Source organism: Passer domesticus, chromosome 3 (genome assembly GCF_036417665.1).
Source record: "Passer domesticus isolate bPasDom1 chromosome 3, bPasDom1.hap1, whole genome shotgun sequence".
Classification (NCBI taxonomy): Eukaryota; Metazoa; Chordata; class Aves; order Passeriformes; family Passeridae; genus Passer; species Passer domesticus.
The window spans coordinates 102,117,990-102,144,318 of NC_087476.1; the positions used below are offsets into that span (position 1 = coordinate 102,117,990).

The 26,329-nt window shown below is 38.5% G+C and overlaps 1 long non-coding RNA gene across 1 annotated transcript in view; it reads left to right on the forward strand.

Annotated features, from left to right (window-relative positions):
- Positions 1-26,329, forward strand: part of LOC135297322 (uncharacterized) — a 476,053-nt gene that overhangs the window by 338,257 nt on the left and 111,467 nt on the right. Inside the window, exons 12-14 of the long non-coding RNA XR_010359348.1 lie at positions 15,884-16,033; positions 16,279-16,407; positions 21,439-21,577. This is a non-coding gene — a long non-coding RNA (uncharacterized LOC135297322). The remainder of the gene's footprint in view (positions 1-15,883; positions 16,034-16,278; positions 16,408-21,438; positions 21,578-26,329) is intronic.

Genomic DNA, 26,329 nt, shown 5'->3' on the forward strand with positions numbered 1-26,329 from the left:
TTCATTTGTCTAGGTGATAATGTGCCCATTGTAATAAATGTTCAATCATACAGTGAACTGCTTGACACTTGAATTTTTTTTCTAAATTACTGTCAAGTCAGCCAGCTTGAAGGGGCAGCAGGTTATTTCAAACAGCTGGCAAGTTCTGGCAATAAATAAATAGTCCTTTTTATTTACATATTTTCCTGATTTATTTACATATTTTCATTTTGTTTTCTTTTAGTGACTTATACATGATGTATTTTATTTACAGCCTCTAGAGGTAATAAGATCAAATAGAAAGAATGTGCTAGTATAAAGAGCTATATTATAATATCTTGAAATGTGCTGTGTTCCATTGAGCATACATGAATGAGAATTGAATATGTGGAGAGGGGGAGAGTGAGGCATCTATCTTTCTGTCTGTACCTGTTTATAAAGCCACTTGTGTTGCTCTACATATGAAAATGTGATTGCAACAAAAGTAAGGCTTTGATGTACCATATATTTTTTATTGAATTAGAAGAAAAAATTGACCATGATTTTTGCAATAGAAATATTTCAAAAAGGAGGTGGAAAAGCCTTGGCTGGGTGATGGATAAACAAGAAGAAATAGCAGTGGGCAGAATAAAGCTAGGTACCCCTAGATGCTAGTCATGCTATTTTATGATGTGTTATTTTGTCCAGGACACAGGTGATTTGCCATGGGTAGCCATTTCTAAAATATTAACCTCCAGGATCTGAGTTCTGCTCACCTAATCCACTGAAATAATTCTACTCCAAAACAAGATCTCTTGCAGCCTGACTTGGCCCTTGAAAGGCTGGATATATCTTTTTCTGCATTTGAAAGTAAAACTATAAACATTGCAGTCACAAAGCTGGCAATAAGAACAGTAATTGTTTCATTCTTCTTATCAGAAATTGCATCTGGATTGTTTGCAATTAAAACAGACTTGCAAATACAATTAAAAACTTTGGCTTAGAGAAGCAGCCAATGCATGACAGAGACTTGCAATGATGCTATTTGATTATAAAGATGCAGCCAGCAAGTATGGAACTGAGTCATTGGGGTGGGATGGGGGCAGTGAGCTGGGCAGTCAGGAACCGGGAAAGGATCACAGCACTACTGCTGGGGAGATGGTATTAAAAAGTTCCCAATGGGAAAGGTGCATAATGCCATCACTCCGAGGCTGTCCTCCACAGCCCCTGTCAAGGCACTGTTCCTGAACCAATTGATAGGGTTATTTTTTCTGCCCTCCACCTGCCCCATAGACAAAATATGCAGCATTAAATATGACCTCCCCTTCTCCCTCTTCACAGAGGACTAAGGACTGGTTTCCTGCAGCTGCCAGCTGTTGCTGTGCTGTTGGGCTCATCCCTATTTCCTCCTACTGCACAAGATAGCCTTGAAATCTTCCCACAAAGAGGGGTTTTCAGATGGTGTGCAGTCATCTCTTTCAAAGACTGAAAGCAGAGAGCAGTTATGACTAACAGGGTACTTCAAGCTGGATGTAGGAGCCAGAGGTTGCTGGATCAGGAAGGATGACATTAGAAAGCAGCCCAAAACAAGGACCATATTTTCTGCTCTGCCAAATGTGAATATGTGGAGCAGGGAAGCCATTTTCACCTTCCTACTCTGGAAGCCAGTTCAACATTTGACATAATTTGAAGTATCCTGGGATCCTGAAAATACAGCATCTAGAGCTAGATGTGCATGCTGTGTGTTCACCAGCCAGCTGGTTGTTTCCAGCATGCTGCTGTAGCTCTTCCTCCAGCACATGCAAGACCCCAGCACTAATATACTGCATAATAGCCAGGTAGCCTTTCTTTAGCCTGCCCATAAGCTCTATTGGACTTCCCAGTAGGGATGCAACAGAGGGGTGGCTCAGCATGCCTGAGGAAGTTGTTGTCCAAGCTTCTGGATTTCTGTGCCATGGGGCAATGGAGTCAGAGTGAGCAGAAACTTGAAATGCAGCACATCCAAAGGAGAAGTTGCCAAATGTCCACCCGTGCTTCTAGTGAGAAAAAAAGGAGACTTTTAGAAGGGGAAAACAGTTGGTATTCTAAGATCAACAGCCTGCTAAGCAAGTATCTCTGTACTTTTCATTTAGCTTAATGACAACCACGAAAGGCTGGCAAGCTTCTTTCTTCAATTTACTGAAGCATTACACTGGTACGTGGGAGTATTGGCTCTGGCAGGCATTGTGTGCTGTTTCATTTGTGAGTGAAAGAGGCTGTCTGCATTTTGAAGCATCACAGTGAAAACTATACTCAATTTGTGGCAGAATAATAAGGTGATCTATTGTACTGCTTATGGAAGTAGAAAATGAGCTCTGCTCTAGGTGTATAATTTTCTACCATGGTTGCAACAGAAGTATCTGCAACATGCAGATGCTCATATGTACTGTGCCCCACACAAAAGGTCTTTGCCTGCTCATATATGAACACATGTATATACCTGTACTGGGAGGGGCTGTATTAATCTCTGTTCTGTAGCTGTGTAGGTCTTCAGCCTCTGGAGCAGAGGTTTTTGTGAGGTATCAAAGGTCATGGTGGAGAATTTATATTGAAAACTTGATGAATATTCCTCCACCCAAATTTCAGTTGTAGGGACCACAAAAACCTGCTTTTTAGAAATGGAAATAAAAAATAGGTCTGTTGAGTCACATTAAAACAGCTGGATATTTTAATATCTGTAACACAGTCGTCTCTGAGCCTGTGCTCTACCTATATTCCTCTAAAGAGTAGGAAGTGCCATTGATCAGGCTGTGATCTTAGCAGTCAGTCAATGCTGAACAGAAAAATGCAGAAATATTTTTGTTATAACAGGTTATGGGAAAGAATGTGAGAAAGATACTTCTTTAAACAATAAAAAGTAACATAAATTTTCTGTAAGAAAGAGAGCAAAATATGTTTCAGAGGTGAAGAAAAAAGGTGTGTAGCTGGCAACATTTAAATGTTTTTTCTTCAAATACACCTATCCAAGTTTGTCGAATGACTCTGTTCAGTAGAAACAGCTGCAGGTCTGAGCTCAGAAACGGCTGTCTTATTTCTCTGCCTACACTATGATAATGTGTTTTTGCACAAAGTGATGCTCAGTTTAGAAAGTTCTAAAGGAGAGAGATGGGGAAAGAAATGAACAAAGATCCAGTGTAAAAACTCTGTGGAAGTAATGCTTATGTCTTCTCTGTGACATAAGGTAATGGCTCTGCCTGATGTAATGGAGCAGAAGTTATCATCTTGAATTTAAAGAATCAGAGCAGTGAAAGTAAAAAAAACCCCAAACCTACAGCATCAATAGATAGCAAACTCTTCCTAAATTTCTGCTGGTAGTTAGGAGTATTTTCAAGACTGAATAAAGTTAATCTTGAGACAAAAAGAAATATCTCTGGGCAGTAATATAAAATCATACTGGTAAATATTTGATGAAACAGGGGTATAAATTCAGAACTGTAGCTCTCCAACCCACTATTCAGAAGCCCAAAAGAATTAAATTTTATTATTTCCACCAAACAAGAATTTCACCACAATTTTTCACAGTCACTGCTGATTCAGAAGGGTCTAACTCTTTTTTAAGTTAGTAGTACTTTCTCAATGCAAATAAAACAAAACCTGCTGGTCTGTGTAAAGAGAAGCATGGCCAGGAGACACAGAGAATTTACTGTTTGGTTTTCTCTAGTACTGCTGAGGCTGTACTTGAAGATGGTCCAAATCTGGATTTCCAATTAAAAAGGGGTGTTGAGAAAGTGACAGGTTCTGGATAGGTTATCCAGAGAGGGACCAGAATGTCAGGGACCTCAAGCTCATGACCTCTGAGGAGACCAAAGGGAGCTGCCTGTGAAGAAAAGGAAGCTAAGAAGCTATGTGATAGCCTGCATACGTCTCAATGCCAAAGATGGCAAACTGAAACTTTTCTCAGTGATAGCAGATTACACAAAAGCAATCCACACAGTAAGGATTTAGAGCTTCAATGATTGGGTCATAAAAAAAACTTTAACACAAGTAGGGGGTGGTGGAGGATTTCAAAAGTCAGCAACATCAAGTCATGGTTGACCTGATTTTGTATTGCGATAGCACTGAGTCTTCTTCAGGTTATCTCCGTAATGAATGTGAGATGGGAAATCTCTGTGACTTGGGTTCTGCTGCACACGGGGAGCGCCTGAGGCTGTAATGACATTTCTGTCAGGTACCCACACCAGGAGGGGAAAGCAGCCACGCATTTTCCATTACAAGGTCATTATAACATGTAAGCCTATTAAAGCCATCAGGACATGAATTTCTGATTTAAATTCTCAAATCCCAGCAATGAAGAATTCTGTCAGAGGACATGTATTCAATTTACTTTGCCAGCCTTCTTGCTTGCTTTGTATATATGACACAATTACCAAAATACCGTTAATGGGCATTTTTTCTTATCAAAAGCCAAATTTTAATGAAAAGCAATTCCCTTGGATTTCAGCAAAAGTATGGGAAGCATCCAGTGAGAAATCCCAATAATTCTGTTTCTGAGGTGCTGATATCAGAAGATGTCTTTCTTCACTCTCACTGACAATAAAAAACTTTCAGATTTTTAAATAATTTATTTGATGCAGTTCTATGCTATCATGCTACATGGTGAGAATTGTTTGTAATTGCTTGCAAGCTGACTGAGAGGCTGAATTTGTGATGAGCACCCATTCATAATTTACGACACTGAAAAAGAAAAAAGACTAACTTTGCATTAATTTTTCCCTATTTCTATTACACATATTCACTGAGACCTAATTAAAGCTCTATTAGATTAGAAAGCAAGAAACTGAACATGAGTTTGGAAGATTTTGGTGCATATAGTCCAACATTTCTTAAACAGCTACATTATGGATTTCAATGGGACATTAATTATGTAGGGAAATTAACTTCCAGAAGTAATTAATATAATCACTCTTTGAAAAATTTAACCAGAAGTCTAATCATTAAATTATTTCATGCAAATACTCAATGTTTGATGAAGACCAGGGAATTGAATGACTGGAGGGATCCCCTCCCTGAGAGCTGACATTGAAACCAGTGAAGGGTATGAAGGAACAGTTTCTGCCTACTTTTTGTAAGTGTTCTGTCTCCTTTTCTGTACTGATTTAGAGACCCTCAGTGGGTACTGTCCCGTTAGCAGGAAGCTGAAACTTGCCAGCAATTAAACTACATAGCAGGCTGTCTTTATGTGGTTCATGAGGTTATCTGAAGTTCCGCTTTATTTGCATGATTTTTAACCTGGCTACTTTCTTTTTAGGATGAAAAGACATGCCTAATTATCTGAGTTTTAAAAAATAACACACATGATATCTTGCCCTCACCTTGTACCTTAACATTTTCTGATGTGAAAGGGAGGTCTCCTGTGGGAAGGAATTGCAGCAGTGGCAAATCCCTGGATTCATCCCCTTTACTTTGTTCCTATCACCACTACACAAAAGGAGCGAAGGAATAGAATGGTGGTGTCAGACTTGTAGCAGCTCCTGTGTCATCTCATATTCCTCTAGTATGGAAAGGAACTAATCAAACCAAAGGAGGGTCACAGGATAGAGGCTTTTTATTCATTAAGTCTCCAGCTCTGGCAGTAGCTTTTTAGAAGCTCTCACAGGATCCGGCTTGCTCTATATAATAATTTTATTTATGAACCATGACACATTCACTGTATATTTCTGCTATCTTGTTTAAAAACACATGTACTGAATCAAATATGGGCTCCTGGGAAAAAAAAAAAAACTACAACAGACAACTAGAATAGCAAGGCAATAGTTCCAGGTGAATCATCTCAATAACCATATAGGTGAGGTGGCAAAATGCTGGAACTGCCAAAAATAAAGGGGCCACTGAGGAGTTCTTGCTGGTTACTGTGGTTTTCTGAATAAGGCTTGAAAGCCTGAGAGTGCAAATCCCGGGGGTAGGTAGCTCTGGGATGAAGACATGATGTGGAGTTGGCAGGAAATTGCTCATGATGAGCTCAAAGATGAATTGGAGAGGAGCACCTGAGGCAGCTGGCTCAGTTCTGCTTTGAGAGGAGACCAAACCATGGGAAAGGAAGGCTTCTGTGGAGATGTAGTTAAGGGCACCTCTGAAAAATTGTGAGGAATGGTCAGATGGCCTTCTAGCTATATCTGAAAGTGTGTTAGGGGAACAGGAATTGTATTATAGGGTCTACGTTGAATGATTTATAGATTCGAATAACCACCTTGCATGTGACCCTTTAAACTTAAACCCAGGTTATGAAGGTAGAAAAGCTTGAATATGCAGGTTTTCTATTTTACTAAAATTAAAATGAGTAAAAAACATAAATTAAACATGCAAACTAAGTGAATTAATATTATAAAACAATAAGAAACTAATTAACTATCTGCTTAAGATGGCTTGATTAAATTAATGCTTTTTAATGTGTTTCATACCATAAGCTGCAAAACCAAAAGTCATGTTTGCTTGTCAGCCTGTCAGATCCAGCATTGACTTGACTTACTCACATTGACTTGACTTACTCACAGTGATGGTATCAGAATATTTTTATTCTGGTGGGTATTTTGTGTGTATATGTGTATATATAAATATATGTACACAGAGTAATCTCTTGTGGAATTAATATAAAGATTATAGTGTTGATGGTGTATAATGCAGAGTGGTTATCCCCTAAATTGTCAAAAGAAAAGTCAATGCTTCATGACTGGCATAAATAAGGATGCATGAAATATTCTGATGTAGTTCAAGACAGCAAAGCAAAGAAGACTCACCAGCAAAGATGACACAAGCAGCAATTTCACAACACGAACAATATTTGTTGTGGTCTGCAAGATTTTGCACATCTGCTTGTGAGATTTTAGGCAATGAAATTATGATACATAGGGTTGTCCTAGAATTTAGGATTATTGAGTTTTTAAAATAACATTGTGGCATACTGGATGTGAAAGGCAGTTGACTACTTCACTTCTAGAAGCTTGCCCAGTGCAGGGTCTTTAGCTGTGTCAGTGATTACAAGGCTGACAAAACCATTCACTTCGAACTGACTTCGGAGTACAAGATGGACCTTTGAATAAGCACCTTTTTTTTTTAAATGACATAGAGAAAAAACAAAGGAATTGGAGGGTCAAAACTAGAATATCCAGTGGAAATAATTGGAGCTTCTAATGCCACTGAACCACGTGGTTTTCATTGTTTTCTTGCTCTTATTGTCTTCAGTAGTCCAGAGCTGTATTTCATTTGCTGTTGGCCCAGTGACCAACGGAGTGCCAAGATGTACTGTCTCTCTTCACTAAAGACTGCAATGACTGTGGCAGAAGTATGCAATCTAAGTGGCAGTACAGAATGAATTTCAGTTACCTGAAACACTGTTTTCTGTGGGTATCTACCTGACTTTAATTGGAGTAAAGCTTCCTTGAGGGAAAAGTCTAGAAAGTCACTACTTCAGGGTTTCCACAATCCAGTCACGGGTCTGAGGTAAGGCAGCCAGTGATGCCTGAAATACCACAGAAGCCTATCTTTATGCTATGTACCCATCACCTCTGTGGCTGCAGTGTGCACATATGCTAAAACTAGTGTTATACAAAAAATAGGCATAGCTCTACATAGGTTTTAGAGATATATTTTGATCTATATGATTTCCATTACAAGGCCATTTAAGATTTTAGGGGCCTATTATGCAAATTACTATTCATACTATGAATTACCAAATAATATAATACATTTTTACTCTGTTTCAATGAATGGGTAATTATCCAGGAGCAGGGCAGGAAATTCAAAGCCATTGAAAAAATAGATCAAATGGAATCTATAACAACAAGATGCAGTAACTTTCCTCCAGGCTCTTCTCCAGGGGAATTGTCCTAGCTCTGAGTATTTAATATTCTGGATATGTCTCTTAAGTCTAGCTAGATGAGGGTAGCCATGTTTGTCTCTGTTTGGGTTTGCATTTAGTAGAAGGCTGATTGCCCTTTGCTATTGAGTTTTGCTACATAAGGACCTCTTGCTTTCTACTAGAATTATTTTTTCCTTCTGCACCCATTCTGATAGGTATTGTGCCAATATATATTATGAGTCACAGTTATTTTCCATTCATCTTTTTAGGTGGTCTTTGGCCTTTAACAATACAAGCTGCATAGCTTTTCACAAGTTAATATTGCTTAAAGGAGTATTTGGGGAAAGAATGCTCTGACACTAAATAAATGATTGTAACAAAGGTTTTCAGGGGCAAAAGTCAATATAAAAATTCCATGGGCTGTATTGAATAGACAGTAGACACAGAAGTCTACTCATTTTAATTGTTTTGGATTTACCCATAGGAAGGTGGAAGGTGTAGTCCTTTATAATGCATTAAGCAAAGAAGAGATTTCTGTATTACTGGCTGTTAATTCTGTCCCTCATGGAAACTTTTTGCCAGAACAGGAACCTGTAGAATATGTAGAGTATTGCTGCATGTTCCCAAAATGTGTAGAAGATTTCTGGGGTTACTAGTTAAATGTTTTGACTGCTAGCTTCCATAAATTGCATAAATCTAAATGGAATTATAAGTAAATATAGAAGGGGGATAGAGTCACCAGGTTTTTTCCATCCAAAATTAATAGTGGACTCATAAATGCCCAGGCACTATCTTTATGGTGATTAGTTAGGATTTCTGTGGTGGTGGGCTCAAGTAGTTGTGTGGTGGTTTGACACTGGCTCAATGCCTGGTGCCCACTAATGTTGCTCTATCACTGCTCTTTTCAGGTGGACAAGGGAGAGAAAATATCACAAAAGGCTCTGGGGTCGAGATAAGGGCAGGGAGAGATCACTCACCAAATACCATCATGAGGAAAACAGACTCATCTTGGGGAAAATAATTGAATTTATTAACAATTAAATCAGAATAGGAAGATGAGAAATAAAGCAAAATCTTAAAAACACCTTTCCCCCCTCACCCCTCCCTCCTTTCTGGGTTTAACTCTCTTCCTGATTCCCCACCTTCTTTCCCTGAGCAGCACAGCGTGACAAGGAGTGAGTGTCGCAATCACTTTATCACAGTTGTTTCTGCTGCTCCTTCCTCCTCATGGGGAAAACTCCTCACACTCTGCCCTTGTTCATTATGGGGTCACTCCCATTAAAGACAGTTCTCCAGAAACTTCTCCAAAGTGAGCCCTTCCCAGAGGTCCAATTCTTCAGGAGCAGACTGCCCCAGCACAGAGCCAGCAAACCTACTCTGGAACAGGTTCCTCTCTTCATTGGTCTCTTGCCAGAAGTCTGCTCCAGCACGGGCTTCCCACGGGATCACAGCCTCCTTTGGGAGGCTCTGTTCCAGTTAGGGCTTCCATGGGCTGCAGGTGGATCTGTGCTCCATTGTGGCCCTCTATGGGCTGCAGGGGGACATCCTGCCTCACCTTGGTCTGCACCATGAGCTGCAGAGGAAACTTTGCTGTGGTGCCAGAAGCACGTCCTCTCCCTCCTTCTGCAATGACCTGGTGAATGCAGAGCTGTTCCTCTCATGCATTCTCTCTCCTCTCATCTCTGGCCACAACTTGCTTCTGCACAAAACTTTTTTTCCCCTTCTTTAATCTGTTATCCCAAAGGAGCTACCACCATTGCTGATGGGTTACGACTTAGTCAGGGACAGGTCCAGCTTGGAGCCAGCTGACACTGGCTCCTTTGGACATGGGGGAAGTTTCTAGCAGCTTCTCAGAAAAGCCACTCCTGTAGCCCCCTCTGCCACCAAAACCTGGCCACGCATACCCAACACAAAGTGCTTGCCATACAATTAATGTTTCAGAGTAGTCCTTTCACCAAGCCCTCTTACACATTTCTCTCAAGTCAGTGGTCCATATATTCCACTAACAGTAGTGTTGGACTTTGCTTTGGGCATGGAGATTATGAAGTGCAAGATTGTGGCAGAAAATTCCTTTCGGTCAAGACAGTAAACAGAACTGACATCTTTCCTGCAGTATTTGTTGTATTAGCTATACTTAGAAAAGGAAAAAGTGCAAATGTAGCAGTAAATTTGTCTGCTGCACTTGGTACATTTCCAGTGTCTCATGGGACCCCTGAGATTTGTGAAATGTTATTAATTTTTGAAATTTCATATTATTTTTTCATTGTCCTATAGCTCTGAGACCATGATATTAAAATACACAGTTATTTATATTAAAATGTATATTAAAAGCTTATCTATTTTCCTTCAGAACCTCTGATCAAGACCTGCAAAATTTGAATCTTTTTTAGGGACTCTTTTTCTGGAGACAATTTTATCAAATCAGATTTTTTGAATGGTCACAGCTGTTATCCTCCCTCAAAGAATGAATATTACCTTTGCCATTTGTTTATAGCTCAATCTTGCTGACTTATAAAGACTGAGATTTATTTCACCAGCTACTTCACTAGGTATGTAACACACAACTCCCCAAAGCTTATGTCTCTATGAGCATCTCCTCTGTAAGGTCTTGTGTTAGAATTAGAAGAATCTTACATAAGAAGATGATTTGGACCCATCTGCTTCATTCTTCTTTGAAAGGAATCAGGTTCTCATTGAATAAGGACTTTCATACTCCCATTTGTGTGCAGAGATTAGAGAAAGTATGTACATATTACCTTTGAAGTTAGGACTCCTGTTAATTTGTGTTTTTCCTGCAGGGGTTGACATGATTAGCCAAAAATCTTTGGTATAGTTCATTACAAAATAAAACCTGGCTTCTGAATCACCAGGGAAGTCTCTGTGGAAGAGGCTTAGGATCTGGGTAAGACATGTGAGCATTTAAATGAATGCCTCTCATTTTACACTGAGAATAAAACCCCTTTGCTGTCATTTGAAGTGACGAAAAAAGTTCCTTTGATAAAAGGAAGGCAGCTACTCCTATTATTTCTTCAACTTCTCCTTATCAAAGGCTTTTTTTGTTTTGCTTTTGTTTTTTGTTAAACAACAAAGATTATGTTCAACATCTCAATATTCATTGTTTTCACGCTGAACTGAAAATAGCTCAGTGGTGATAATAGTTCCTTCAAATCTCCCTGAATCTGCAGGACAAAGAAAGTTTTTTTCTTCCTATCTATATGGGCTCTGAGTTAAAATTTAAGAGAAAAATATCTCATTTATTGTGGTAATGTGAAGTTTGATGTTGTTGCAGAATAAATGGTAAAGCGGCTAGATATAAGTGAGAGCTCTCTACATATGATATTCTCCAAAAGAAAGCTAAAAAGCTACAAATCTGAAATCCAATAAGGTTTACAATACCTTTGGCTGGAAACACAGTTAAAGATACTGCAGAAGAGATTGTGTAAAAACTGTAGTGTATTTAATTTTATTTCATTTCAAAGGTTGTTGAAAAAAACAATAAAAATAGCTAATCTTTCCATGCTGACTTCTGAGATAAGGAATATCAGGCACAGGGCTGGAATGCTTGCAAGGTGTAAGTGTGGACAGGTGTAAAATAGCTTCAGCCCCATTTGCTTCTGAATGTCTATACTCCTGCAGTGAGACATGCAAAAAAAAAAAAAAAGAGACAGTCCCTTTACCTCAGCTGCTGTGTGCTCTTGCTGATGTGAGAAGCATGTTAAAATTAAGCAGATTGACTATTTTCAGTGCAAAGTTCAGTGCTATCTGAAATACTGAATATTCAAAACTTAAATGAGCCTTAAGGAATTAACATTTTAGTTAAGAAGCAATACTTTTAAAATGTGATAAATTTAAATACTCGATGACTATGGTATTGTATTATACATATAGTTATAACTATATTATATATAGTTCAGCAATTAGATCATCAGTTACTAAATGTATTTGTTACCAAAATAATTAAAATATTAATTACCAAATTCTCAGTTGGTTTTCAGCTAGAATCCCAATTCCTAGGTCCAGAGCAAATATCAGCCTTCATGTAGGCTTTGTCAATACTAAATCCTGGTTGGAAAAAAATACCCCAAACATAAAAATTGAAATATATCTTTTCAATAGGAAAATCCAAATCTAATATATTTTCAGCACTAAAATCCAAGAAAATATTTCATGTTTTTCAGAGGTGACTACATTACTGAAATTCTTTTCCTGATTCCTGATTCCTGTTGTTTTGAAGTTTTGATTTCTCATTATTAAAACTGAACACATTCTTATCTGTTCCCAAAGTGTGGACAGATATTTTCACTCAGCACAGGTGGGTATGCAAACAGGACAAATGTGCTACATTTGTATCTTAGGAGCGCATCAGGAATTACACACCTGGCAGAGGCTTAAGAAATTTGGGGGCAGCACCACCTCCAGCACCCCTGACCACTATCATACAAGCACCCGCAGCTCACTGACCCTCCCAGTTCGGTCCTAGAAAGACCCTTTGGTACTGTGCAGGGAAAAACACCCTCTGCTCCTAGTTTTCACCCCCTCATATCATTCTAGCCCTCTCTCCTTATCCCATCGATGGAAGAGGTACTTATGCTGCTACTTTCTCCTCCATTCACTTGCCATGTCAGCTTTTCTGCCCAAACATCCTAATTTTATGCTTATTGGTATTCTATCCTTCAGGCCTAGCTTCAATTCCTCTAAAAGTTTGCTGGTGCAAAAAGTCTTCATCTTTTCAACCTTCTTGGCTCTGAGTTTCCTCACTACCCACAAGCTCTTGCACATCTCCAGCTTTCTCAGTTGTGTCAGACCCCGAGTTCCTTCTGCTTTTGTGTCTAGACAGTGCTAGAAGGTGCACAGTCAGGGCTGGAAGGGGAATGTGGACACTTGGAATGAGCTCCTGAGGTAGCAATGGGTTCTAGGGTCTTCATGTTTTGATGTGTAAAGGATTGGCTGTAGATATCATTGCTGTTGTCTTCCATCTGACTTCCTTCATATCTGCTCCGTGCTTGTCCAACATTCTTCCTCTTCCCACGTGATCAGTGGAAATGACTGAAGTTGCCTCCCAACTCCCTCCCTCTTACCTTGTGAATGGCTGCAGATCCAGCTGTGCCCCCTGCCAAGCCTCCAAAGGTCTGTGTCCAAGGCTGCAGCTAGTAAAAGGCCACTCAGGATGCTGAAAGCTGAGTTAGTGTCATGTCTGGGAATGGTAGTGGCAATTGCACGTACTAAGACGCAGAGTTATTCCTCTCACAAACATCCACGGTACCATCAACATCTATAAAGAGTAGGTCAGTGTCCTTGAGCTGACTGGATGCCACTGGAGTTGCATGCCCTTCCATCACCCTGCATGCATCAGTCCAGCCCCTCCATGCCCTAATCCAGAGCAGAGGACAGAGAAAGAGAAATTGAAAGTCCATCTCTCTGAGAGGGCAGGATTTATGCTGCAGTAAAGTATGTGTGGCATTTTCTGTAATTGCTGTTTCTTTATAAACTTACTCAAGGCTATATAAGTATTTCCAAACAATTATTTCAGACCACTCAGCCCCAAACAAGACTTTTTTCCCTTAATTTTAAAGAAAAACTTTTATATTTCTACTGGAGAAAAAAAAGGTTTGAATTGACACTTATTTGAAAATGAAAAAAAGATGGTTCTGATCAGAATTACCATTTTGGTACCAAAATGTGTCTCTATTACTGGGTCCATTTTTAAAAAACACATTTCTTGGCCCTTGTCTCCAGTTTCCCACCCTGCCCCATGGGAGAGGCTGTGGGCATGCAGTCATGATTAACTCCATCTTTGTTTGAAAAATGTGCTGGTTATGTGCAGAGTATCACCAGAGGCAGCTATGTGTTTGCTTTTCATTTAAAGCAAATTGGAGGAAACCGCCCAGTTTCCATTTTTGCCACTAGAAACCTTCTGGTACTGATTCTTTGAGGATATGATCTCTCTCCTGCCTTCTCCCCTTGCTTACAAAAGTGATGAATGCCTGGAAACATGTCATTTTTCCTGACTTAAGAGTAGGAGTGGAGCCATGCTGTGCTTATTCACCTTCATTCTACAGGGGCGTTGGTGGAGCATAGATCCTGTGCAGGATCATGGAATAGAAGCACAAAATGCCACCAGACAGAGAGAAGAGCAGTTCTTAAGGGAGTCAGTCTGGCTTTGGGAAAATTGATTCTTAGAATATTTGCAAATGAACACAGAGATCATAAAATTATTATTGTTGTTAGCAGAGTTTTGGTGTTACCTGTTCTTGTTGCTGTGACGCTTCATAGCCTCAGTTATGACTGGGACTTCACTGTGTAAGAGAATGATGGTTTGCTCCCCTGTAACTGGAAATCTAAGTTTGTGTTTGGCAGCCCCCTTTACTCCACATTAAAACCTTTGGTTTAAAGTTTGTAAAAGCTTTGAGTACCATTGGTACTACTTTTTGAAAAACATTTTTTGAATTGAAAAAATGAGCTGTGACTTTTCCATGTGCCCTGCTTTACTGACAACTCAACTTTAGATTGAGATAAATCATGAAGATAGCTCCTAGGAGAGTACCAGCTGTGGTTTGGCAATATGTTGTCTCTGGCAGAAATATCAGCTTTAGAGACTTTCTACACATATGATATTTCTATGTCCTGCCTCTTCACCCCTCCTCTGCCTCCTGGATCATTGCAAATACATACCAGCCTAGCTGTTTTTCAGGGATGGTCCACATCCTCGGGGGGCTTTTTAAGTGTGATGATATGATTTAGGCCCCAGTTGCATTTTCCTTGTATGAATGATTTGGAAATTGCTGTGGTAAACGAGTGGGGTTAAGTGGCAGGAATCATAGCACCATAAAAAACTTAGGTTAAGAGGGACCTTAAGAAGGGACCAGCCTCTGGCTCAAGACCAGGCTACAGTCAAAGATACAGCAGGTTTCTCCTGGCTTTATCCAATCAGATTTTAGAGATCTTTAAGTATAGAAAATCTTTAACCTCAGGTCTACAATCACAATGCTAATAAAGGAGGAAAATATAGAGGTTGCATGCCAGCTGTGTTATGTTTTGATAATTGAACAAGTCTGTGGGCTATCACCCCTTCTGTTCCGTTGTAACTTCAGAAATAGTTCATGTCTCAGAGGAGTAATGGCAGCTCTGTAAGGTTGTTGCACTTTGGGTAATGAGTCTTTTTTCATAATGTGGCTGATTATCTCAGGAGACATGAGCTGAAGGTTCTGCATTACTCCCAGTCTGAAACAAACCCAGGTAACTGTTCTGTATGTGTAGTGAGGTAGTGCACTGGATAGATGCCCATGATTGCTCCTGTACAATGTGCACATGATCAAAAGGAGCGGACTTGGAAAGGTGAGCCAGAATTCTCTGTTCATGTGTCAGTGCTTGGATCAAATTCCTAATCTGATATCCAAAACAAAAAGAGCTGCAAAATCAGCTAAAGCTGCTGCAGTGCTTGTATCAGTCCATTTGCTTGTGCATTAATTCTTTAACCACATGTAAATGTCTGGTGCATGCAGCAAGTGCAGGGTTTCTGTTTGCGTAACAGTGCTGCTTAATATTGACAGTTTTTTCAAACTATTGGAAGCAGCTGAAAGGCAAGCATGCCAGGCAAACCAGGCCTGACTGCAAAACAATAATTCATTCAATTTGTCACTTAGCTGAAATTTGTCTTCCATTTAAAGAAAAATGGAAAGAAGAAATAATGAGCTCAGATTATTAGCTTCTACTCATACAGTCTCGAAGTTATCTCCCTTACATGGAGAAAAAGAAAAAGAATGGAACAATATTTACAGGATCTTTATTTAAATGATAAGTTAAATATAGGTACAAACTGCTGGAGAACTTTCTGGATGCTTCTGAAAACCTTAAACACACTCCCAGAGAAATTGATACAAAACCTTACTTTTACCCATTGCTTGCAAAGGGAGCTAGAGAGTAATAGCTCTGCTTTCTGGTGCAAACTGGAATGGAGCAATGTTGATTCATACTAGATTTAAAGGGCACTTGGGTTGCTGGAAGGTTGACTTCAGCAGGAGCTGACTATCCTCATTTCTGCGTCTTGTTAGGCATGAATATGTTTCTGTGTGCCTTTGCCTTATATCTTAGGGACAGAACTCGGGCCTGAGTTTTTTGTTGGGAAATGTGCCTGTCCCCAGAGACTCAGATGGAGAGCTGCCATGCTGTCCAGGGACCAGACCAGCTGGAGGAAGACCAGATGCAAACAGTGACAGCAGCAGCTTGCAACTGAACTGGAAGGTACTGCCATGAATGCTTCTGCCTCAATCCCTCTGCCTGACTCCCTGTTCACTACATATGGTTGCTTGTTATAGTCTGATAAAAAATTATTTTTCATCAAAATCCTCTTTTTTTCAGAATAGAATTATTTCTTTACTTCAATTCAGTGTTAGAGCACATATGGCCTAATAATGGTTCACATTTTAGGGCACCACTTTCTAATTAAGAGAATTTCACCTATATCTTCTGATTGAATATTTATGCAGATTTTCCAGGATTAGGAGGTGCACAGCATGGCATGGACCTTCTGGTGCCCCCAAAGTGCATGGCCTTTGGGCCACTGATATTATCATTGCTGAGGTTCACCTCCACAGAGAGAGTGTCCTGATTGCAAGGTGAGTGAGACACAGATCACTTCACTTCTGCTGCATCACAGTTCACTTGCTGAAGTGATAATCCAGAAGCCTTCAGGTGGGGGGAACGCACTCTGTATCCAGAAATTTAGAAGTCAAAAACTGTCTTGGACTGCAGATGTCATCTGCTAAAAAAACCTGTCTTAATTTTAATTGCTCTACATATTAGTTCTGTTTCACATCACGGCCTTTCTTTGGCCCCTGTATTGCTGTTCTTCCAAAACATTGTATTATATACTGGATTTTAAGAATAATAGTATTTTAGGCAATTTGGGGCTAATATAACAACTGAGAATAAAACTATCCCATCTTACTTACATAGGGGACATGTGAAAAAAAACCAAAACAAACCAGAAACAAGACAGGGAAAAAAAGAAAATAAAAAAAGTTAATAAGGAAACAGATTATTCATCTGATATCAAAATGAATATATGTGAAATGGCTACTAAAAATAGAAATATGGGTTTCAAATATGTATGGACTCAGCAAAAGAGGGAGAGAAAGGTACATACAGCAGATAAGAAAGATCAGATCAGAGCCAGAGAAAAGAGACAGAAGCAGAAAGCAGAAAAGAGGATGTCAGAGACTTCTTAAACAGCTTTGAGAAAAATAGATCCTCTGTTTAGTAGACAATCTGTGCAATTTCTTTAACATGTAAGAACTATAATAGTATTTTTCAGGATCTAAATTCCACAAAGTTGACTTGAAATTCTGGCAACCTTAAAATGCAATTATATGTGAAATGAAGGGTAAGGATATTTATCAAAGTAACTTTGTGGGTTTCGTTTGTACAGTGACAAGTCCTTTGTGAATGATGGTGGAGTACATAATATTGAACTTATATATTTGTCTTGTAAGGGAAACAAAGTGTTTGAGTCCAGTTTCAGTGCAACTGGAGAAAGCATGCACATGCCAAGGCGAGGTGGATACCCCTGCATAATGTGTATAGGCAAGGTAGTACAAGAATTCAACGTTTCTTCATAATTTTGGTCTTAGCTGTCAAGGATGATGCTGACTTAGATTACAAGGCAGGCCTGTAACTGATTGTAAAATGCAAAGAAATTGCTTTACCCATAAACTGCTCTTCAGCTTTCCTGAAATCAGTTTCTCATCTGCATGCACAGTTTGCCTCTGTCATTACCACTACTGTAATTTTGCCTTTTGCTTTAGTTTTTTCCCCTTATCTCTATGATTTGCTATGACATGCAGCTTGAACAGGCAAGGTCTGCAAGCTAAGTTGAAAAAAATGTCTTCTTCCACCTCATACTATTCATTTTGAGACATTTTAAATATCAAATAGAGTCAATACTACTCTCTTCCCCTTTTATTTGTACAGCTAAAAAGAATTAATAAGTTCATGTTGAAAAGAAATTACTAAAGATATCACAGTGAAGAAGAAAGAAGGAAAACATAAGAGGGCATTAACCTCACCACAGTAGCAATAACTAGATGTTTGTTTGGTCACCACATAAACCAATGGATCACACAACCTAGAGGAAGGGCAGACCTTTGTGAAATATTAAGTGCAGTAGAAGAACTTCGGTCCAATTCTCATTTGTAGAATAAAGTTATTATTTTAGGTAAAGTTAGATGAATTTTCAACAGCTGTAAACCGCATCCTCGATTTATTTCTTTGTATTGTCTGTATTCTTGCTGTCACAAAAGACGAAAAAGAAAGCTATTTTAATAAGGATTTAGGAAGAACTTGTTAGGAAGAACTTTTTTCCTGTGCAGATGATCACAGTTTGTTCAGAGAGGTTGCAGAGTCTCTCTCACTGGAGATATTCAAGAACTGTCAGGATGCTATCCCATGCCATGTGCTCTAGAATGACCCTGCTAGAGCAGGGAGGTGGGACCAGATGACCAGATGTAGTCCCTCTCAATCTGGTAGTGTAATTCTGTGATGTTTAACATCTATGATACTAAACATTTGCAATCATAGGAGGACAAATATTCCATAGGTGTGTAATTCAGATAGTTTTAGTCTGAAAACATATCTACTGACTCTTTACATGCTGATGTTTTGAATCTGGAGCTAAATCTGATTTAGAACTGGGGTTTTTTCTATGTAAGAACAAACCCGATGAGTATTTTGCAAGAGATATATGGAAGTGAACGTAAATATTTTAAGACTTATATTGTGAGGAATTATGAGGCTGAAATTAAAATGCTATTATTAATCATGATTTTCCTGATAACAATGTGCTGAGTATTCACTTGGAAAGGAAAAATACAAATTAAAAATTCTAGGAAATTGTAAATAATATAAGGATAAATAATAATATAAGAAAAACCTTATGACATAAGGAAATATATATCATAAATATTAAACAGGGTCTGGCCAAGGCCTAACTGCTGCACAGAACAGAAATATTATTTTCAGATTTTCCAGCCATTTCTTAAAAATCATACAAGTTTGTAAAAAGTTAGGATCTCTTCACAGTAGAGAATTGGTTAGCTCACTAACCAACATGAGGATTAAAGTAATCAGTATTCATATGTACATTCATAAGTATTGATTGGTACTTTTCTACTTACAGTTATCAAGTCAAAGTCTCTCCAATTCCTCTTTGCAGTCTTGGAGAAAGAGGATTTTTAAATGCATGCATCTTGTTGAGTCACTGGAGAAAATCAGTTTGATTTTAACATTGCCTATAGGCTGTTAATGGTTTTCTGAAGAGCATTAAGTTCCCCTCTCTCTCTCCCTCCCCTTCCTCTTTTTGGTTATTCCTTTAAATAATATAATCCTTATTTCCTGCCTGTGCCTCTATACTTCTTCAGCAGCAGCCCAACAGGGTTTACCCTCATGGCCTTAATGCTAACTACAGAGTTTTCTAGCTAAACCAGCTGGACTTTTGGCACTTTCACAGGGCTATGAACATCTTAAAACCTTATGTTGTCACAATACATATTCAAGAAATAAGATCCGTTCTGAAATTCAAACCATCCTGGCACATATTAATAAAATTCTTCCCTGAGTTCCAAATGAATTTGCTCTCTTTGCGTCTTAAAAAAATATGCAATAAACATTTGCTCAACCATAAAAAGGTGGAATGAATGCAATTAAGCCATTTAAATATCAATCATTTAGACAAACAAAACACACAAGTACCCAAGTGTTCAGCCAGTCAATTTTATAACCACACAGAAAAGAATAAACTAGGAGTATTTTAATGGAAAAGCAAGCTAATTTGTAGTCTGCTACAACACAGCACTAAGCTTCTTGGGTATACTGTGATTAGACATGGATTGCAGTAAAATAGCTACCTAGAAGCCACAAACTCTGACGGTATTAGTGAGAAGTGTAACTTTCCCACAGCCACATATAGGAGAAACAATGGTCTTGAAGGGGGAGTGGTGTTAATACTGAAGCTTAATGGGGCAAGACATGTTCATCAGAGAAGCTGGCTTTTGGATCAGCTCCAAACCCATAAAAATCTGCCCAAGAACATTTGAAACCTGACACAGAAGATGTCTCCATATTTAAAAAATGTAGTGCAATCACTGCAAAGTTGTTTGGGCATTTTAGCATCAAGGAGCAACTGTAACGAAACCAGAAAATATGTTTCTTCAGAATCCCCCTTGACGCCATCTGCAGCTAATGTACCAAATGCCATTTCTGAATGCTTTGCAGCCACAAGGTGACAAAGTAGCTATCGGTGAGATAAGGCTTGTTCTGCTTAGAGCCGTTCTTGCAGTTACAATGGGGAAGTGATAAATTACAGACTTCAGTGGTCTTTCTGGACAAAAGGAAAGGTTTGAGACAGTTACAGCTGAGATTAGCACTTTGGATAAGAGAGTGACAAGAGATGAAAGAAGACCAGAAGCCTGCAAGAAAGATCACAAGATGTAAAAGAAAAGACTCTAAAATATTCTGCTCATACAAATGCAAATGATCATGGAATAATGAACTGAGCACCTGCAGGACAAAATTAAAGCAAGAAAAAAAATTGTAAACTGGATAAATTAGCTGGTTTAAAATTACTTGAGTTTCTACTGTGGTCTGTGAATGAAACCTTTTGTTTTCAAACACCATGAAAAGTGTAAAGAAAAAGAAGGAAGTCCAGGAATGGATATGAATTTTTTTTTTCTTCTCTAAGGATCTTAAACATATTCTAAGCAAAACCCACATGCTATTACACTTGGGAATATGTCAAATATGCCTGATTTCTAGAAAGATCCAGAGGCACAAATTCACTAAAATGAATATCAAGGAGCTAGCTTCTGAAACAGGTGTGGTGTGTTTGTGAAGATAGATGCAGGACAGTTCTGTCTGATATAGTCCACTTGTTCATGGTAAGAGCCTCAATGTCTGCACTGACATTTTGGGGAGAACCTAACTGCCTTTTCCTTGCAATATTGTTGCTTTCAATATGACGCTAACTTAAGCCATAAGCCAGAACATAGATTTTGAAGTTGTGGGAGGTTTCCATATGTGAAGGATTTGTCTGTCAGTTACTTTAATATAAATACTGTAAGTGCTTTGTAACCTATCACAGTGTTCAGTGTTCCTGGTAATATTCTCAAATGACTGGTAATACAATCTTTCTTTTAATGAAGTGGAGTCTACCCTCAAATAAGGATATTAACTTGGAGATTTAACTTGAATCTGTGGCTAGCACACTCTTGAGGTATTTCCTAATAAAATTATCAAATTTTCTATGCAGTAACACATTGAGTTTTTGTGTGGAAATTCAGATTTTATAGATGTGTGCTGGATGGAACAGAGGAAGCTTCAGAGACATAATCTGCCTGTGCTTCCAAGGGAGACTCTTTCTACTTTAAGGAAGTCAATGGTTAAGAAGGAAAGTAGACAAAGAGAAAAACTTAGGGCCCAGCTGCTTTCCTGGCAGGATGAATGCATTAGATATTGTGCACCAACACAAACTGTGTTGGTGGAGCGTACTAACACAGCTTGCTGCTTATTGATCTATTTGGTAATAGAAAGTTAATAATTGCTTGGGAGATTTTGGGGATATATGAATTTGTGAGAAGCTTGCTGTATTTTTTCAGATCCCCAGGAATGCAAGAAAAAGCTGCCATTGAAAAATATATTTTAATTTTCCCTGTTCCAGAGAAGACCTGGTAAATATGACAGTCTAAATTCAAAACACAATGAAAAGAAAAAGACTCCTTCAGTTCTCATCACCTGGTGAGTGGAGAAATAGGTCATGTTTTTTGGATATTGGGATTTGAAGGTAAGATGCACAGTACATCTGCTGAGTGGAGAAATACAATTCAGTTGAGGAAAATCTTAGGCTTTGAGACCAGGTCTTTTACAGCAGACTCAAAGTCAGTCTATGGCTGGAGAAATTTCAGGGATTTTGAGTTCTAGTCACATACCTTAACCACAAGACTTTAAGTGTATAGTCCAATGGCATCTCATCCCCTTGAATCACTACTTTTTGATCTGCTCAACTGGACAGATGGAGATATTGAAAACTTTGTTAATGTTAACAACGCTTTCAAAAGAAGACTGTGACCTCACAGTTGAATTGTAGTTGTGAATCTCTCTTCTCCAGATTATTGCATTTAATTTGGTCAGTGTGTGTTCAAACATAACTTGGTCAGTATTCTGGGTGCAGCTCTTGGAGATCCCATTTGTAATTGTTGCTCTGCTTACTTTGGTACCTCACAGATACACAGAGATATTTTCCTTGAGCAAGATAATCGGATTAATGGTAACATAGTAAGTAATCATGAGCATGGCTGGGCCTGAGTTGAATAGTCAAGCAATCATTTGAGTCAAGGCTTGTAAAAAGAATGGTTTTGATAATTTTTACTAATCTTGTGGACTTCTGCTTGATTTACGAATGGATGTAAATGCCAGATATTGCAAAAATAAAGAATAATCATTGCTCAATGACCATCTTCAAAAAAAAAAAAATTGATTGAATTATTGACTTCTTCTTGACCTGCCAACAATGGCTTTTCAATTAAGTTCTGCACAGACAAAAACAAAAAGGTGGTTACCTCATGTTGAGAAGACTACAGACCTCAGACATTAAGCCACAGGCTGGGCTTCAGGATGTTTATCACAGTCTCTGGTTGTTCCTACACTGTTCCAGTAAAGAAACAACCTGTTCTGCCAGCTTCCTAAGCAGTGATTTCAATGCTAGAGACATTCATAAGATTATCTTCTCAAAATTTTTATTTTATTCTTAGTTTGTCCATGTGTCAGCCTGCGAATGCAATTTTTTTCCACCCATAATGTGTCACCTCTTTCTAAAGTTTCTTTGAACAATAGTTTTAGATAATGTCTTTGAACTCTAAATCCAACTTCTTGGGAAACTTTAGCAAGGTCTAGAAGACATAAGTGCAAAGTGGGAAAAAAGATAGGATTCCAGGAAGCTTTACATAATTTAGTGGTATTTTGGGACCTAAGCATTCCAGTTAGAAATACAATCTATTTCTTGGATAATCATGTCAGGATTAGTATTGAACTCAGAATTGATGGGAGTTCAGTGCGCAGGAGTCTGTAAGGTTATAAAATCAGAATGCTTGATTACAAATGAATAAAAAATGCTCTTACACAAAAAGGATTTTGTTTACAGGCAGTGAAAAACGTAAGGTTTTCTTTAGCTCTGCACAGATTGTTGAGCATTTATCAGGGTTGCCTCCATGCTTATTTATACTGAGACTTTGCACCAGCAACTACTTAATTTATAGCAAAACATAATAAGAATGGCAAAAGAAACTTTGGAAAACAAAAGTAACTCTGTGTGTGTTTTTATATATCTCCTCAATTAGCTACAATGGTTATAAAACAGCCATTGCAAGGCTGCTTCTTTACTGCAATGAGGATGCTCTGGACTTTCTTCTCATGTCACTTCTGCACAAGATGATTTAAAGTTTATTGACTTATTTGTGTAATTTCATGCTGGGAATAGACTTTATACCAGTGTCTGGGAATGTGTTTGGTAATTTTGAAAATATTCTTCCCCCACTGTTTTCTTGCTTGAATATGTAACACCATTAGAGGCTGTAAAACAGAGGGCTGTTCTAGACAGCAGAAGACAAGTTTATGGAAAGGGGACAGCACCAAATACCAGCTGTGAAGGCTCCTTTGTATCTGTCTTCTGCTCCTACTATAAAACTAACTGCCTTTTCCAAGGGTGAGAAGTAATTCACAGTCCTTACAATAGACCCATTTCTACTGACTCAAGCGTTTTCTTATAAAAGACATTTCTAAAAGAAATGTCTACCTCACTGGGTAACTTGATTTGCTCCTAATCAGTATTTTGTGATACAAACAGGTGGATGTTCAGATATTCTTCTATATCCAGAAAGAAATTTCCCAGTTAATGAATCACAGAACAAGTAATTCAACAAGATAATTAGCCAGGTAATAATTACATTAATTTAAGTAAAATAGAAAGCGCATAGTAGCTTCAGTTAAACTGCAATTCACTTGCACAAACCAATTCCTGCACTGAGGAAAGAGCCAATATTTGCATTTGAACTTGCTGGATAAAGGATCAGTTTGTAATTACACTATTTAACATATGCAGATTAGACTACAGAAGATTCTGTGTTGAAACTCAATGAGAAGAAATTAATATTCCATGTCTGAATATACAGTCTGACCATATGATTACCAATAAGTTCTCTGTATAAAAAAATAGATCTTAATCACTTTAAAGCCTTGAATAATCTAAAGCAATTCTCCAATAGAATGGCTAGCCAACAAACCATCACTTGTCTCAAAAAGATGTGGAGCACTCTTAGCCTCTTAACACTACTGAGAAATGTCATTAGCTGAGAGCTTTTCACTTTGAAAGTCAGAGGTAAAGCCCTTACTTTATTTATGTGCACCCTTCAGCTCTTACGTGACAGACTGAGCATGAAGCATCTAAAGTTGATAGATTCTGACCCTAGTAGGATGAAGACTAAGCTAATACCATTGAGCTAATCCAGAGAGCTACAGCCAAGCTGATGAGAACCGTGACAAGAGCATTGTGTTACCACTGTGAATAACGGAGCAACTAATTTTCTTCCACAGTCGCAACAAAAGAGTGCTTAATGCAAAATTGCCCAGGGATGAATTGGCAACATCCCCAAAAAACAAATGCTTATGGGTCAGATTCCTGTATGCATAGCTCCACATCAGCGCTAGACCTGTTCTTTAGAATCTTATCTTCCCAAAGAAACAGCAGCAAAGCCTTTAACACTTCTGTATGGTATTTTGCATTCAGAGCTTAAAAATTCCCACAGGGTCAGATGTGATCAGGAAAGGCTTATCTGCACTGTGCCTGGTTTGATACCTGCTGGCTTCCTAATTATCAAGGAACTAAATGCCCATTTGGACTCCTTGTTATTTACTTTAAATGCAATACATTCAACATTATCTGGTATCTCCTGTGCCTACTCAAAAATGCATTAGTTGCAGCCATTTCATTTTTTTACCATCTGTTAATACTGCAAGACTTGTCCTAGGGCCTGTATTTTTGGCATCACAGGCAAGATGGCACTGATACCTGTTATTGTCCTTCCCCAGCACATAGCCCCCAGCTGACTACACAAGGCATAGAAAGGCCTCTTTTAGTTTTTTGTGTGGTTTTTTGGCTCCTATCCCTTTTACTATAACTTTTGATGCACTATGTCTGTGTGAAGGTGGAGCTTTCTTGACAAACTTCAGGGGAAATTTTCAAGCTGTGTGCAAGAGCAAAACTAGGAAAATTTTACTATTTTGCTCATGTTAAAAAACCCTCTTGTGCCTTTTTCCTTGAGTTGCTCTAGTTCACCTAGCCTTTGGAGAAGAACTTGAAAACTAGACATGCAAAGGGCTTTGTTGTGTAAGAGAGCATGGACTTCAGCTGAATCACTTAAGTCTTTCAAATTCGTAATTCGCACGTTATGTAGAGACCTGCTAGAACCTTGCAGTCAAACCAATTTGTGCTTTGGGTATCCTGTTGGGGTGTCCTCTTCTCACATTTTCTCTGCTGCACCTGGCTGAACCTGGACTGGATCCTAGAGATATTTTCTCTGAGTTGCCACAGACCCCCTTTCCAGGATCAGAGGTCTGGAAGTGTCCCCTTCTGTCACTGAGTTTTGCTCCAGTTATTTCAGGTAACACATTCATATAAGTTCCTTAATGAACCATTATTAATGTTCTTAAAAACAACTTAAAACCAGGATTTTTTTGGGTCTCTGATGATGCTGTTTGCAGCAAGTACCTCTTATGGGTAAAAATCTCCCTTTTTTTACCAACCTTACTTAGATTCATAGCTGGTTTATTCCCCCCACCCTTTTATTTTCTTTCTTTTTTTTTTTTTATATATATGAAGTTATATATGAAGTATGCGTCAGTGTAAATCTCTTTTTGCACCTTTTTTTTTCCCCCATGTGATAGACTCTCCATGTACTTTTTTTCTGAATAGCTCCTGGGCATCATTCCCAGCCCAAATCTATATTTTCTGCACACAGGTATGACAGAGGAGGATTGCAGATTGTCTGTGTCAGATAGTATTCAGCATTTTTCTTAGAACTTGAATGATAGAAGAAGTACACGTATTAAGCAGAAATTTGAGAGTAAGAAAAAAAAAAGGTTCTGTAATACACTATCCAAGGAGAATGGGCCATCTTGACTGTAGGAGATCTCAAAAGAATTTTTGTTTTTAATAGTTGTCAGTTAGGAATAATATATCCCAGATCTGAATAGATTTGGGAGATGTGGGATTGACATGCGTTTCAGATAGCCACTGCTGGCCAATTAATAGTAATGTCTTTTTTCTGTTCCTAAAAAATATCCTTTCTCTTAGCGTTAGGTGTCTTCATCTGATTCCTTTTATTCACTTACTGCCATTTATTTCAGATAATTTCTTAATATCCTTAGCTTACTGAATGATATACAGATCCTTTTATGTCTCCCAATTTTGTGTGACCAGAAACTGTATTAGCACAC